Source organism: Rhinolophus hipposideros (genome assembly GCF_964194185.1).
Source record: "Rhinolophus hipposideros genome assembly, chromosome: 7".
NCBI lineage: Eukaryota > Metazoa > Chordata > Mammalia > Chiroptera > Rhinolophidae > Rhinolophus > Rhinolophus hipposideros.
This window is the reverse complement of record NC_138053.1, coordinates 58,519,128-58,536,051: the sequence shown is the minus strand read 5'-3', so window position 1 is coordinate 58,536,051 and position 16,924 is coordinate 58,519,128. Positions and strand designations below refer to the sequence as shown.

General features: G+C 37.8%; 1 protein-coding gene across 12 annotated transcripts in view; it reads left to right on the top strand.

Annotated features, from left to right (window-relative positions):
• The first annotated feature begins 1,512 nt into the window (after nt 1-1,512).
• The window catches only part of ERBIN (erbb2 interacting protein), a 107,701-nt gene continuing 92,289 nt past the window's right edge, over nt 1,513-16,924 (top strand). For 11 of the 12 annotated variants that reach the window (XM_081053442.1, XM_081053452.1, XM_081053451.1 and 8 more), the window contains exon 1: nt 1,513-2,058. The gene's annotated coding sequence lies outside the window, so the exon portion shown is untranslated. The remainder of the gene's footprint in view (nt 2,059-16,924) is intronic. The other variant, XM_081053445.1, reaches the window with a different exon arrangement.

The following is a 16,924-nucleotide window of genomic DNA, read 5'->3' as shown; positions in this document are numbered from 1 at the left end:
GAAGAACTGCAATAGTGACTGCAGGGACACAGAAACTAATTACCATCACTGTACACAGTTAAATACAGCAGACTGGGGGCGGGGAATCGTTTGTTCCGTATCTGTTACGTTCCTCCTCCGGGTAAAACAAGGCGGTCTTGTCTGTTAACATATTTGAAACAGTAACTGCAAAAACTGTGCAATGTTATGGTTGAGGCGTTTCTGCCATATGTGCTGATAGAAAGCTTAAGTTTCTTTCTGCAGTCAACGCAAACCCCGCCAGGCTGAATTATTAGGGCCAGCGCAATTCAACGACTGCACCACCGAAAGCACTGGCGGTGGAAGCCTGCGTCGCATTCGGAGTGGATCCAACGTTTCTTCTAACAAAGGCACTATCTCGAGGCCATTTCGCGGGCCGTTTTCCCCCTCCCCTCGCCAGCTTTGTCTCCCGGGCGGGTGAGGCTGAGACTTGGAGGAGCCCCAGCTGCGTCGCTGTGCGAACAAGCTCGGAGCACGGGCCGGCGTGGGAAGCTCCACGGCGCTGCCGCTGTGGTTTCCTGCACACTGAGCGTGCCCTTGGAGGAAGTTGGAGTGCCGCAGTTGAGATACCCGCAGTCTTAAAATCGAGCGAGACTTGAACCCCGAGCACCGCTAAGTGTCGTACGAAGAAACTCAAGCGGCCGCTGGAGCGGAGGTCAGCGGGCTCTCCGTGTTCCGGGCCGGGCGCCGAGCCGCCGGGGTCCGCGTCCTAAGCGCCCCCCCACCCCCCCAGGCTGCCGGGGAGCAGCAGCCAGGCCGCCCCTGCCCGGACCCGAGCGGGCCTCCCGCGGCGCCCCGCAAGCGGAGCCCCGGCCGCCGCCGGCCCCTCCCCCGCCCCCGCCCCCGCCCCCGGCCGGTCGCCCCCAGCCGCCGCCGACGTCCGCCTGCGCCGCCCCCGCGAGCGGTGACTGGCTCGCGCCGGCCTCCAGCGCAGCTGCCGGCGGTTGGGGCGCAGCCAGCGGGAGGCCGCCCCGCCCCCGCCGCGGAGCCGCGAAGCGCAGCCCGTCCCCCCGCCTCCTGGCCGCCGGGGCGGTGGCGCCGAAGCCGCGGCGGCCTGTGAGCAGTGCCTCTCCTCCGCCCCAGCCCCCTTCCTCCTCCTTTCTCTCCTCTCCCGGCCTCCCTCCCTCCCTCCCCTCCCCTCCTCTCCCCTCCCCTCCCCTCCCCTCGCAGTCTCTCGCTCGAGTGAATGTGGCGCGGCGGCGCGGGACGCAGCCTCGGCCCCCGCCGCGGCCCCGCGAGCTCGTGAGCAGACGCAGCCGCCGCCCGCCCCCACCCCCTGCGCCTCCCGGGGGAGCCACCACCGCCGGGGCAGAAGAGGAGGGGAGCGAAGGGCCGGCGGCGGGAAACGGGGAGAGGGAGGAGAAGAGGGTTCGAGGGCGAGTGGGGCAGGCGGAGAGGGACGGCCAGAAGGACGGCCGGCCCGACGGACAGCCCGGGGAGGGGGCCGCCCTCGAGCCAGCTCGGCCCCTCGGCTCCGGGTCCCGGCGGCGGCGCGGGCGTAGGGCGCGGCAGGCGCGACCGAGACAATAACCCCGCCGCCCGGCTCTGGGGGCGGCGGCGGAGGGAAGGAGCTGGCGGCCTAGCGCGGCCACGGTGCGTCCCGCGTCCCGGCGGCGTCGGGCTCGTGTCCCCGTCGGGAGCGCGGGGCGCGCGGGGCGCGGCGGACGCCCCCTCCCTGCCCCCTCGGCGCGCGCGGAGCTGCTTTTCCGGGTTCCCCTGGACCGAGCGGGATCCTGCTTCTCGCCAAGGCAGGAAGTGAGTTTCGCACGGTAATTCCGGGCGGTGTCACGAGTGAAAAGTTTTTTTTTTTTTTTTCGGCGGAGATCCTAGTAGGGGCTGGGAAACTCCTGCAGAAGTCGACGACCAGCCCGCTTCCCAGCCCCCACCAAAGCAGCCTACTCGTCCTGCCGCGGGAGGCCACTCCACATCCGCTCGCACCGTGGAGAAATTCGGCTGGAGCCAAAGTGACTAATGAAGGGAAGGAAATCATGTCTGGCGAAACCTTGAAAAAGCTGCCCTGAGACACTGCCCGACTGAAAGGTAATTATCACGAAAAGTGTCTAGAAGTCACAAAGCTCCTGGGCCAGGAAAGAGAGAATCCTTGAATGTTTTCCCCTTTTCCCCACGTTGTCCTAATTCTTTTCTCATGTTGAACTGGATAGTGTTTCAGGTGCTAAATAGAACTGATTTTCCCCCCCTTCCTACCATCTGGACTCGGGTTATTCTAGAAGAGCTGGTAAGAATGCAGTGGGACGAAAAGTTTTAAGCAATCAGAAAAGAAAGAGTGCCTTTGTTCAGCGCAAGGTCCAGACGTTTTAGTTTCCCGGAACATATACAATGTATATTTTTTATTAAGTTGCTGAACCTGGCAACTTTTGTTTTGGAAGGAAGTTAGGTCGCTGCAGCGAGTGATTTGCTGTTGAGATGGCTGCCACATTTGTGTACACTGTTACCAATTTGGCTTTTGCTTTTAATCGTACAGATATTTTTTTTTTGGTTCAAACCCTTATAAATGTATTTCGTTGGATTTTGTAAACAAAAGACGTTGCCATTCGTAGTCGTTTTTTTCTAGGTAGGTAATATATTTAGTAACTTGTTTCTTTCAGACATTTAAAACCTTATAATACTTGTTTAATTAATTGAAAGCAAATGACTGCTAGATTTTTCTTGTAACTGACTTGGTGGAAAGAAAAAGGAAGTAAGTGTTAGGGATAAGGAGGGAGTTATAATTAAAAAACACACCTGTAAGTTTGATTTGTTAGGACTTCTCTACACTTTAGAACAGAACATAGAGGAAGGGAAGTAAAACGTTTTAAAACGATTTTCATGGGTATCACATTGTGGTAAATACATGTGCTCTTTTCAGTAATACAGACAGTATTTACATTTTTGTGTTGGTTCTAATGTTTTGGCCGGTTCAGCCTAATAAGTGATAGGTACCTACTGTGGGGGCAGGAATTAGTGAAGCATGGGAAACTTTCCACCAGTCAGAGTTATAAACACTTGTGAACCAATCGGCAGTCTTTATGGATCAAACTCGTTTTGGTCGCAGCAAATACAAAATGTTTCTTTAGTGGTGTCTTTTAAAATTCAATTTTTTCCCCAGTACTTTGTGTTAAAGGGAGGTGACAGATAGTACTGTGCTCCTGAATAATTATTAAATGAATGTGGTAGTCTGTTGGTAGGTGTATCTTAAATAGAAATTGTTCAGCTTATTCATGTTCCATATTATCCCAAGAAAAATTGTCTTCTTTAGTTCAAAGAAGAGAAAGGCAGGTTTGAAAGAGCAAGCTCGAATTATTTCACAACTTGTTCTTTGTTACTTTATTACGTACATTTCAATTCTTGTAACTATTAATATATATTAATATATGTTGGTATATATTAGTTGATATATATTAATATATGTAGTAATACATTGTTTTGATCCCCCACCCCCACCCCCAGACGTTAGTCTTTGGAGATCTTTTTTTCTTTTAAGTTGCTGGTAAGACTTGTAAACCATCAAGAAATTCCTGTTAAGTCAAAGTAGCTTTATCAGGGAATTTAAGTGCATAACTGATCTACTTTATGATTTTTGGAATGTATCATTAGGCAGTGAAAGGTTATTCTTGGGCATCTGAAAGAGCAGAGCAAAATAAATGGCATTGAACTTCAGTTTCCTTATATGGTTTATACTTGGCCTCAGAGCAACAAAGCCTTAATAGAGCGAGTCTTTTACAGAGAATTATCCTTTTTGAAGATGTTTCTCTGCGTTAGTAAATTTTACATATGAAAAGTATTGTAGCACTCAAAACTAACTACTTAAATCCCATTTTCTAGTTCTTGATTTTTTTTTTTCCTTGAGGGAGCAATAACAGTATGTTGAGATGCAGACAACACATTTTTTAAAAGCGAGGTGTTCACCTTTGTAGTTGCCTTTTAATTTCTTTTTTCCCCTAAACAAGCAAAATTTACTTTGGTTTCCTTGAAATTTTATTAGTTTAGCACTGGATTAACTTAATGAATATTAGGCTTTATCCATTGCCAAACTATAAGTATTTTCAAAACCTTGTTTAAAATATGACAGTGATTTGAAAAAGAGGTTTTAAAAAAAGTGATAATAAATTAAAATATTTTTAAATGATTTCAAATTTTGGATCTTCTTAGTATCGTGTGGGTTTTCTTACATTAAGTTGGCAAGTCCGGAGTATTTCTAAAGTTTGCTTATATTGCAAAAAACGCACATTCAATGGCACTGTTTATTAAAGGTACTTAGGAGTTTTCAATAGTGATAAACTTCATCCTTCAACTAATTAATTCAAGTATTATGAAGTCTGCCTGCTGTTTGAGAACAAGCTATTGCAAATTTTGCATGTATTTCTGGCTTACAGAGATTCAAATATGGAAACCAAATTTTTATTGCATATTTTAAAATGAAGTGTAATTATAGACAATTTACACATAACATTGGTAAATCTCCAAAATTCATTTACTTTAAAGATATTGGTACTGAGTTCTTGGTAATAAACACTACCTTTCTTTAATAAACGTACTTTGCATTTTCAGAAAATGAGGTGCATATTTAGACATTTATTTTAAATTATTGCTTATAGATAACATGATTTATAGTTTAAGCTGTTTTGGGTTTAGAAATAGATTATGGCAGTGTTTACAAAGTATTTGGGATAATGCAGAATTCTAGTGGTGTGGATAGCAAAGTCATTTTCTTTTTGTAATTGCTATTATCTGGGTTTTCTTTAAACACACTTTGATACTTGCGTTTTTACTTTGATTCTTTTTACTTGCCCATCCATTTCTCTCCCTATAACCTGGTTTGTTTTTTCTGGGAACACCAGAAAAAATCCTGAAGATATAAAAGTCCTCTTTTTATTTCCTGGCAACAAATGTTGGACCCTGTGTTTTGTTGTTTACAATAGGTGATTCTGTTTTTGAATGCACACTATTTGCTCTTGCATAGAAAATGTATGTATGAATTATGCTGTATAATGTCCATTTGAATTTTATAAGGAAATAAGCCCAGCACTTCTGCCTTCCACTTTTCTTTGATTTACTCCACATTTTCATTTTTTTTCCTTGTTGCCTATCATCATTAACTCTTGAATTATACTATACCCATGTTTCAGATTACTCTTTAGCTTTCCTGTCTTGAGTTTCCTAAGTTTATAAAAGAAATCTACTTATTGTTCAGCTTTTTCTTCCAACTCCTTTTGCTTCCTATTTTTATAATTAGCTTCATATACTTCCCATATTTTCTCCATGTTCAGCTGTTGATTCTCAATATTTTGCCCTTCCTCTCATTTCTAAACTTTATTAGTCCATATTTATAACCCCCGAAAAACTTTAAAACATAAGTAGAAAAATGTTTATTTGATCAGCCCCATGTAATTCTGAATATTCTTTTTGCATTTATTTTTGAGAAAATACCTGCCAAAGTCCTAAGTCTGTATAACCATAGTTTGTCATTTGTTCTTTTAGGTCAAAATGGTGTTCCATGAAAAAAAGGCTAATTTAGCTCATAACTCAAAGTAATTAGACAAGTGCTTTTCCCTGAGATTTCCATTCCTTCACATACAATATGAAAAAGACATGTATTGAAGTGTTGAGATTTAATACAGTTATTTTCACTGCTTCATTAGAGATTTTCTTAACTGCAAGTAGCATTTAAAAAGAAATCTGGGAATATGTAGTGATGTTAGTATAGCTTGATGTCACTGCTTCTGTATGCACTATTAGCTGTAATAGCATTTTTACCTACTGTTGGTTTTGCACCATTGCTGTCAGTATAGTAATGGGAAAGGGGAAACAATGTTCTAATGTTTCTATTATGAAAATAGTTTTGACCTTGAAGACTCCTTCAAAGTGTTTCAGGACTTCCAGGGCCCATGGACAATACTTTTAAAATTCAGGTGGATGTTGGGATTTATGGAGCTTTTGTTATTCCTTTGATTTTTTTTTTTTTTTTTTTTTTTGTCTTTTGTCTTCTGGTATTCAGGCATAATCCTGAGGATTGCTCTTTTAGCTCACTGATTTGGTCTTCAGTTCTTTTCAATTATTTTGTTACTTTTTTTGTTTTGGGGGTAGTGTTTCTAAGAACTCTTGATTTTTCATAGGAGTTGGTTTTATTATTGTTATACAGTTTTCTGTTTCCTCTTAACATTATAAGAAATTTGATCTTACTGTACTTGGTATATCCATCATGCTTTGGTTTTTCTTCAAATGTTAGATTTTTGTTGTTGTTGTGGTTACAGTTTTGTATTGTGGCCCAGACTGTATACCATATTGGTCACTTAAATGTATTTCCCCAACCCAAGTGAATCCCTTGGGTTCTGGTCTTGGAATATTTGTCCATTTAATGGGCTTCTCTTTTAGGGTATGTGGGTCGCTTGTCCTCTTACACATGTTTCCAGTCCCTCAGGAGATAATATTCTCCTATTTTCACTGTTATGCTGTCCAAGTGTCAGATCTCCTATAGTACAGAGAGAGCCTTAACCATGGCAGCTATTCTGTGGTATTATTACCTGGCTGACTGCCCAGGACACACTTCTTCTTTTTGCAATCCTTCTTGCTAAGAAAACTTAGGAGATCTCACTATATGCTTGTTTTGTGTATATGGTTCCTCAGATGTGTTGTGTTGTGTTGTCATTTCCCCCAAATAAACTTTGTATCTTCTACAAATTCCTCTGTTCTCATCTGTAGATAATACTCCTTCCAGGTTTTTTCAGTACTGCTGTAAATTTTTTTGTAATTTTTTTTCATACTTTAAAATTTGGAACTGACAAATATACAGAAAATTTGGAAGCATAATACAAAGAACTTTTTTGTTCCTGAACCATTTGACAGTCAGTTGCCCACGTGGTACCCTATTACCCCCAAATACTTTGTTTATTTCCTACAAACAAGGACATTCTTCTATGCAATGATATAACCGTAAAAATCAGGAAATTAACAAGAATACATTACTAACATCTAAATCTCACCATTGTCCCAGTGTCTTTTAGAGCAAAAGAATCTAGTTTAGATCATGCATTACATTCAATTATCATGTATCTTTAGTCTTCTTTGATTGGGAACAGTTTCTGTCTTTCAAGGTTTTGACACTTTATTTATTTTTTTTAGTGGAATGCTTCATGAATTTGTGTATCATCCTTGCACAGGGGCCATGCTAATCTTCTCTGTATGGTTCCAATTTAGTATATGTACTGCCGAAGCAGGCACCAAGGTTTGACACTTTTGAAGATTATATATCTAGTTATTTTGTAGAATAACCCTTAATTTGCATTTCTCTGATATTTTTATGATTAGATCTTTGACGGGGTTATCATGGATAACCCTGATACGGCATTCCTCGTCTTGCATCTTACTAGGTTGCAGGCAGTTTCAGTTGTCCCATTACTTACTGATAGTCATTGATTATATGATTAAGGTTTGTAACTGCCAGACATGTCCAGTATGAAGGTTCTCTTTCCTCATTGGTAATTAATAACTTTTTGGGGGTAGGTACTTTGAAACTAAATATTTTGTTACTCATCAGATTTTTACTTTAATTCATTTATTTGCATCTGCATATGTATGGTTACCTGTCATGTTCACTGGGTTATATATACTCCATTGTCATTTATTGTGATGAAATTGTTTTTCATTTTGCTAGTGGGAACCTCTTCCAGCTGGCCTATTTTTTTTTCTGACATAGCTCTTCCTTTGTTGAGAACTTCTGTGTAGCACAATATGATGTTCCAGACTTACCTTCAAACTTTTTAGTTATTTCTAATGGAAAATACTTAGAAGCCAAGATCTGGGCGCTTCTTGTGTTCATTGCTCTTGGGGTGTTGCTGCCCCCAGGCCTTTTTAATATGTAGAGCTAGGAGATATTTTCATGTGCACACGTATACATTGACTTTTACATCTATATTTCTATAAATACAGAGTGATTTCACAATGATAGCCTCCAATTCTAATCCAGTGTGTCTCCTTCCCATATGTGTAAATTATTTCTGACAGTGATAACTAGTTTTGTTTCTGTGTTTGTGAGGGAGATGAGGTAAAGCATTTGTTCAGACACATTTTCAGCCAGAAGTCCTTGTAGTCCAATTTCTGAAGTATTTCTAAAGGGATAACATTCTAAAATGTAATATATGGTAAAATAACCCTTAAGTGAAATAGTTAATTCCTCAGTAATCCAGGTTACCATGTGGAAAAATGGATGGAAAGAATCAGTACTTTTATAGTATACATGGGGTAAATTCCTTGTGGGGATAATGTTGGATCTCGATGTTAATATGAGTGCAGTGTCTTTGATGCAAGAGTGTGTCTATCTTCCTGATAATGGTGTCCTTGGAGTTTCAAACCGAAGAGTAATTCTAGAACTTTGGGTGGTGGGTTTGGGATGGAGGTGGTTTTGTATTAAAGCCCGAGCAAGAAGCCTGTAATCTAAAAATGAATCTTCTTGCCAGGGCTATCACACAGCCTAGAGAAAGTTGGTTTGACTTCCCCATCTCTGAAGGTTGTGGACGTGATTTAAGAGGCAAACTGGGCCATCTTTTCGTGATTAGAATAGATTTACTCTGTCTTCTAGGAAAAGATAAGGATCCTGGCAGCAGCAAATGGATTCTTTTGGTGCCCTGTTAATCTCTGGGGACTACAAAAGATTTAATTAATTGTCCTAGGGCTAATTGTAGAATTGCAGAGACTGTGTATAGTAGATGTAGTTTGGTTTGTTAGAGATACCTGATATCCCCATAGTGTCCTGTGTGCTCTTTCTTTTGAAAACCCATGTTCCTTATCTTCCTGACCTTAGGTATCGAAATCAATATTATTTATGGTAAGTCTATTTTTAACTATCTATAGACTGAGATATTTTAGGGTAGACTTCTAAGAAGGCTGAATGTTGTACAAGCAGTGAGAAGCTTTTGATAGGCAAATGGCTAATAAAACAATTATTTTAATTTTTTCCTGGTTGTAAAACTTCAAATATAAAAAGTATAATAGAGAAAATGAAAATGCTCCATAATCCCGTTTCCCAGAAATTCTCTTATTTAATGCGTTGTGTATTCTTCAGAACACTTATATATATATGAATATTATAACACATCTGTGCACGTATGTACAAGTATCTAAGTAAAAATGAGAGATATTTCATTTACATAAAGGGGGATATAGTAGGTATTTGTGTTAATTATCGTAGGGATTGTTTCTAGGTTGTTATACATGACAGTGCTGTGTAGAATATAGATTTATTCTTGTACTCTTTGCACATAATTTTTTTTCATTTTCACATGAAATTTTTTTCTTGTGGATAAATACCCAAAGTGCATTTGCTGTGTGTGTGGGGTGGGGGGTGGGGCGTTAAAATTGACAGAATCAAATTCCCTCTGAAGAGTTTGTATCAATTTATACTTCCACCAATAGTATGAGTTTACTCTTTAAATGCATTCTTGAACAAATTGGATATTGGCCATCTTAAAATACTTACGCAAATCTGAGACAGGCGATATATGGTATACTGTGTGAGAACGTAGATTTTGGAGTCAGATTGCCTGGATTTAAATCTGCTAGTACTTACTAGCTGTGACGTTAGCAAGTTAAATATAAGAATTCTTTTAGAAATATTACATACTTGTATGCCATTTGTGTTCCACTTGGATTTAATTGATTTTTTTTTAAACGCTTTGGTTATGTTGTTTCTCATATAAAAAGTTTAATTTCTTTTTCCCCTTTTTCATTTAAGTGTGTTTTTCCAGGACCCATCAGCTCCAACTCACATAGTTGTTTCAATCTAGTTGTGGAGGGCAAGGCTCACAGTGGTCCAGGTGGGGATCGAACCGGCAACCTTGTTAAGAGTAGTGCACGCTAACCAATCGAGCTAACCGTCGGCCCCAAAAAGTTTAAATTTTAATGTAATCAAATTTGTCAGTTTTTATGCATTTTTGGATTTAATGGTATTCTTAGAAAGGATTTGTGCCAAGATTTTAAAATAATAACCTAAGTTTTCTTATTTTGGCTTAAGTGTTAAAATAATTATTTAGATTTATTCTCCAAATTTCTAACCAGCTGTGACACCATTAGTTGAATAAATCATCTTTTTCAAAATTCTACCTTTATCAGTAGTAAATTTCCAAATATATGTCATTTATGTTGAGATTATATTGTTTTTTTGTTATGACAATACTATGCTATCTTGATTTCCCCCACTCCTCCCTATTATGGTATGTTTAATATCTGGAAGTGTCATATTACTCTACTTTTCAAAGAATTTTCTAGGTGGACTTGAATCATTCTTATTAAATTCTAAAAATAATTCTTGTTGGTATGTTGATGAGAATGCTTTGAATCAATCTGTAGATTAATTAGGGAGTAATTGATCCTTTACAATAGCATATCCTTTTCTAGGAAGTTAAGTTTTCCATTTATTTAAGTTTATGCCCTTCAGTGGTGTTTATTGTTTTCTTCTTGTCATATCCATATTTCTTATTACTATGCATATTTCTTGTTATTAAGAAATATGTGTATTTTTTGTTTAGTTCATTTCCAAAAACTGAATGGGGGGAGGGTGAGAGCTGTTGCTATTGTGAATGAGGCTATTTCATTAATATCTACTACATTCTACTGGAGAATTAAGAAAATTGCTAATAGATTTTTAGATGATATGCTTGGGTCTTATAGGTATACAAGTATAGAAGTACTGGTAATAATAGTACTTTCTATTTTTAATTGATTCATAAAATATTGTTTATTCTAATATTTTATAATTTGATGTACATACTAACAAGTAGTTAACCCATCTTTTTGACTATAAAATTCTTCAGTTTTCTTTCATTGCTTGAGATCATTCTTTGACATTGGGATAGCAGTTTGATTAATCTTCATTGAGTTGGTAGGGAATTTTTGCTGACTAGGAGCTTTCATGTAATCACACTGGACTTGCTTTCTTTAGCGTTGTCTGGCTGTGGAAATAGGGAGAAAAAGAAAATTTGCTAAACTGAGTATCCGATTTAAGTAGAAGTTGGTCCCCTCTAGTACTGTTCTGCTTCTTGAAGATATCTTCGGTGGTATGAGAATGGCTTCTTGAACCTTGTTGTTCCTTCACTGCTTTTTTATTTATTTCTGAAAAAAATAATATTAATTATAAACATTTTCCTTTAACTGCTTAGTATGTAGTGTGATGCACAGTAATAATTATGTATATCATTAAATCAGTTATTTTGGTCCTTTATTTCATTATAATAGTAAATTCCCTACTTACATAGTTTATACAAATAAATATTTCCCAAGAGATCTTTGCCACTACTTACATCCTAGGGTTTATTTTTTGTCAATTTATATGTTTTTTTACTGACCTGATCTTATCCTTCCTTGTAATATATTTTATAGATAATTTGGTGTAAATGAAAGATACATTCCCCAGGATGCTGATATTTTCCTCATGTTCTGTGGATTTTATTACTGAAAGTGACTGATAGAAATAGTCTGTGTAACCACCCTTCTTTTTCTTCTTAATTATCAGAAGAGGAAATTATTGACCCAGAGGGGGGAAGTGAAATCCTAGAGGTCATTTAGTTTGTTAGTGACATATAAGTGAGATTAGAAAAATAAATCAAGGTTTCCTGATTATCGGTTTTTCCTTTATACCAGCATTTTTCTAGGTATGTTCTGAAGTATACAGTTTCTTTAGAGTAGCACTACTTTTTTGTGCTGAATGTTTATTTTATTTTGTGCCTCCTTTCAATTCTCATCTCCCCTCACCTCCAGCTTTATTAAAAGATAATTGACATACAACATTGTATAAGTTTAAGGTGTACAATGTATCAAATATGTATTTGATACACATATTTTGTAATATGATTACCACTATTGGGTTAGCTAACATCTCCATCATGTCACATAATTACCTTTTACTTTCAAGTATACAAGTATAATACAGTATTATTAACTATAATCAATTACAGTACTGTGCATTAGATCCCCAGAACTATATATTTTTTTACTTCAGAGTTCTACTTCTAACTGGAAGCTAGGATAGCACTATGTTCCAAATATTTTTAATAGATGTTATAGAAAAAAGTTCTGCGTTAACATAAATGAGGAAATCTTGGATTAATACACCTCTTTTTTCCCCTTTGGCGGATGCCAGTTTGTCATAGATGATTATTTTTGAGAAGTGACTGGAGTATAGCTCAGTTTACAAAAATGTTAACATCAGTATTTGAGCCAAGAAGTTCCATGGTGAGATTTATCCTAAAGCAGTATGTAATTTGTAATTTCAGGTTAAAAAAATAGACTGTTTTTTGATAGGTTCAGATTTATAGAAAAATTGAGGAGAAAGTGTAGAGTTCCTATATACCCCAAATCCCCCCTCCCCCCGCACCATTTCTCCTACTGTTAACTGTGGTGCATTTGTTACAATTGGTGAACCAATGTTGATACACTAGTAACTCACATTTCATTTACCTTAAAGTTTATTCTGTGATGAACATTCTATGGGTTTTGACAATGACATCCACTATTGCTGCTAATAACTGTCTTCAGTGGTGATAGTTTATGGATAAGTGAAATTAATGACAACAATGTTACAGAGGATGAAGGGGGGGAATTTGGAATACTCTGTTATAAGGTACTTGTATTATTTGAGATCAAATTCCTTTTCACTGGCACATATGCAGGAATAATACAATATAGATGTTAAAATTACTTATATTGAATATTTGGAAATTGATTTTTAAAGAAATGATCAACTTTCGGTAATTCGTGTCCACAGTTTCTAGAAAATTAAAATATAAATGCTGGCATGTTTTGTTTCTGAGAAACAGGCAAATGATTACAGATGAAAGGAGAATCATTCTCATCACTAAAATTTTTAGTCATTGTTCTACAACTCCTACTTGACTTCTTGCTGCACGTTCTACTCATCTATCAAGCCCAATTCAAGTACGGTTTCCACTGAAGCTCCGTCAGATATTTAATAAGTTTTTTCCTTTGGATTTGTAACTTACTTTTTATAAAAAATTGTGGTAAAATACATGTAACATAAAATCTACTTTCTTAACCATTTTTAAATATATAGTTCCGTAATATTAAGTACACATTGCTGTGCCTCAGTCAACACCAACTGTCTTTAGAACCCTTCTCATCTAGCAAACTTGCGATTGTTTACACAAACAATAGGTCCCCATTCCTTTCCTCTTCTAGCTGCTGGCAACCACTATTCCGCTTTCTTTCTCTATGATTTTGACTACTTTAAGTGCCTTATATAAATGAAATCATATAATATTTGTCTTTTTTTTTTTAACTTTTGGAATTTTTTTTTTTAATAAATGTACCACAGTTTCTTTTTTCTTTTCTTTAACAGGATTTTATTGGGGAACAGTGTGTACTTCCAAGACTTTTTTCCGAGTCAAGTTGTTGTCCTTTCAGTCTTAGTTGTGGAGGGCGCAGCTCAGCTCCAGGTCCAGTTGCTGTTACTAGTTGCAGGAGGCACAGCCCACCATCCCTTGCGGGAGTCGAACCGGCAACCTTGTGGTTGAGAGGACACGCTCCAACCAACTGAGCCATCCGGGAGCTCAGCGGCAGCTCAGCTCAAGGTGCCGTGTTCAATCTTATTTACAGGGAGCTCTGCCCACCATCCCTTGCGGGACTCGAGTTGTTGAAATGGCAACCTTGTGGTTGAGAGCCCGGTGGCCCATGTGGGAATCCAACTGGCAGCCTTCGGAGTTAGGAGCATGGAGCTCCAACCGCCTGAGCCACCGGGCTGGCCCAATTTTTGTCTTTTTATGTCTGGCTTTTTTAGCTTAGCCTAATGTTCTCAGAATTCATCTATGTTGTAGCAGATTTCAGAATTTCCTTTTTAAGGTTGAATGTTCCATTGTATATATCATAATTTGCTTAACTATTCATTTGTCTTGGACACCTGGGTGGCTTCCACGTTTTACCTATTGTGAATAATACGGCCACAAACATGGATGTACAAATATCTCTTTGAGACCCTGCTTTCAATTTTTGGCGGTTTGTACTCAGAGATGGAATTGATAGATCACAGGATAATTTTATTTTTAATTTTTTTAAGGACTCGTCATTTTTTCCCCACAGGGCTGTACTATTTTATTTTACATTCCTACCAGCATTGCACAAGGGGTCTAATTTCAACACATCCTTGCCAACACTGTTCTTTTTTGTGTTGTTTTGTTTTGGATAGTAGCCATCATGATACGGGTGATATGAAATCTCCTGCTTTTGATTTGCATTACCCTAATGACGAGTGATACTTTTTCTTGTGCTTATTTTCATGTGCTTATTTGTCTTATTTGGAGAAACGTCTATTCAAACCTTTTGCCCATGGTAGAATCATGTTGTTTTGTTGTTGTTGAGCTTTAGGAGTTCTCTATATTCTGGATATTTATAATACTCCTTATGAGATACATGATTTGCAAATATTCTGTGGGTTTCCTTTTTACTCTGTGGTAGTGGCTTGATGCAAAAATATTTTTTTAGTTTTCATGACATCCAGTTTGCCTAATTATTCTTTTGTTGCGTCTCCTTTGGTGTCATAGCCAAAAACTCATCCTCAAATCTATTGTCATAAAGCTTTTTGCCCTATGTTTTAAGAGTTTTAGTTTGCATTTATAACTTTTTAAAAGTGCTGTGTAGCTGTTTAATTTAAAACTTAAATACATAAACTGTTTTGCATTGTTTTCTCATTGTTCTTGGATATTTTGGTTAACCTAACTTAAAAAATTTTTTTTAAAATAAAAGTGAAAATGCTAACATTCTTTTCTCCTTCCCCTAGTTTATGTTTTATTTCAGGCTTCTCTTTGGAATTAAGCCTTTTGTTTTCTGACTGTAGACTCACATGTTGTTTTAAGAAATACTACAGAGATCTTGTGTGCTTTTTAGTCATTTTCCCCTTGAGGCAACATCTTGCAGAATTATAGCCCACGATCACAACCAGGATATCAAAATTGATTATCAAGGTACAGAATAATAGTTCCATCATTACAAGATTTTCTGTTGAACTTTTATCACTAGTATACCCGTCTCTCTCCCATACTCCTCCACTCCCCATTTTTGTCTTTAAAACTGTAGAAATGGAATCATATAGTATGTAACTTTTGGGATTGGCTTTTGTACAAAGCCCAATTTCCTGGAGAGTCATCAAAGATGTGTATGTATGTTAATGGTTTATTCATTTTTATTGCTGAATGGTATTCCACAGTATGGATGTAATCATTTCATATCAAAGGATATCTAGATTGTTTCCAGTTTTTGGCTATTATGAATAAAGCTGCTGTTAACATTCACATAACGTTTTTGTGTGAAGATAAATTCTTATTTTTCTGGGATAAATGTCTAAGTGTAATTGCTGTGTTGCATAATTTAGTTTTATAAGCAACTGTCAGTATTTTCCAGAGGGGCTGTCCCAGTTTGCATTCTCAGAAGCAGGGACGAGAGATCCAGTTTTTCCACATCCTCTTCTCCTTGCCAGCATTTGGTGGTGTTACCATTTCTTTTTCTTTATTTTTTAATTTTAGCCATTCTTAAGGTACATACTGTGTTTCCCTGAAAATAAGACCTAGCCAGACAGTCAGCTCTAATACGTCTTTTGGAGCAAAAATTAATATAAGACCCAGTCTTATTTTACTATATTTATTACATGATATGATATGATATGATATGATATGATATGATATCCAGTCTTAGTTTTTGCTACAAAAGATGCCTTAGAACTGATTGTCCGGCTAGGTCTTATTTTCAGGGAAACTTGGTAGTAGTATCTTATATTTTTACTTTGCGTTTTCCTTCTGGCTAATGCTGAACACCTTTTGTCTGCTTATTCACCATCTATATTTTCTTTTCAGTGCAATATCTGTTCGTGTCTTTTGACCATTTTCTGATTGAATTTTTTTTAACTGTTGAGTTTTGAGAGTTCTTTATATATTCTAGATGCTGATCCTTTCTTAGATATGTAGTTTGCAAATGTTTTCTCCTATAACTTTTTTCATTTTTTAAATAGGATCTTTTGCAGAGTAAGAGTTTTTAATTTTATGAGGTCCAGTTTATCAGTCTTTCTTTTATGGATTGTGCTTTTGTTATATCTGACTCTTTGCCTATCCCTATATCCTGAAAATTTGCTCCTCTGTATTTTTCTGAATGTTTTCTCATTTTACATTTATATCTATGATCTATTTTGAGTTAATTTTTGTGTAAAGTGTGAGATTTAGGTCAGAATTCTTTTTTTGGACTATGGATGTCCAATTGTTGCAGCACCATTTCTTGAAAAGGCTGCATTCTTCCTCTGTTAAATTGCTTTGCATCTTCGTGGAATTCAGTTCGGAATATTTGTGTGTATGGGCATTTTTGTTTTTTTAAATAAGGAAATGTACCAAATAGAAAATAAAAATCACATGCAGTTGCACCTCTCCGAGATCTCTATTAATACTTTATTGTGTTTCCTTCTTGTCTGTCTTAAGTTTGTGTGTATGTGCATAAGAGTATGTATTTTTGTTTTGGAAAACCAAAAATTGTCCCTAGTTTTGTTCTCTTTTTATCATGAGCAATTTTCCATTTGTTCATAAAAGACACCATTTTAATGATTATGTAATTTTATTTTATTATTGATGGGGTTTTAGTGTTTCCATTCTTCTTTTCATAGTATAGGATTCAACATATAATGAATAGATGCTCAATTTTTACTTGTTGAATTTAGACCTACTTATCAAACTCTGATAGCATTTACCTTAAAAAGACAAAATCCTATTTTACTTTTCATCCACTTTTTACCTACTACCTCTGTCAAGCACTGCAGTATATATTACTAGTATTGGGCACGTTTTTTCTGAGTAGAGTATTTCTTGGAATTGTATATGAGGTGAAGAGATTTCAGTGTATCTTTTTATAGAGCAGTTTCTTCCTACAC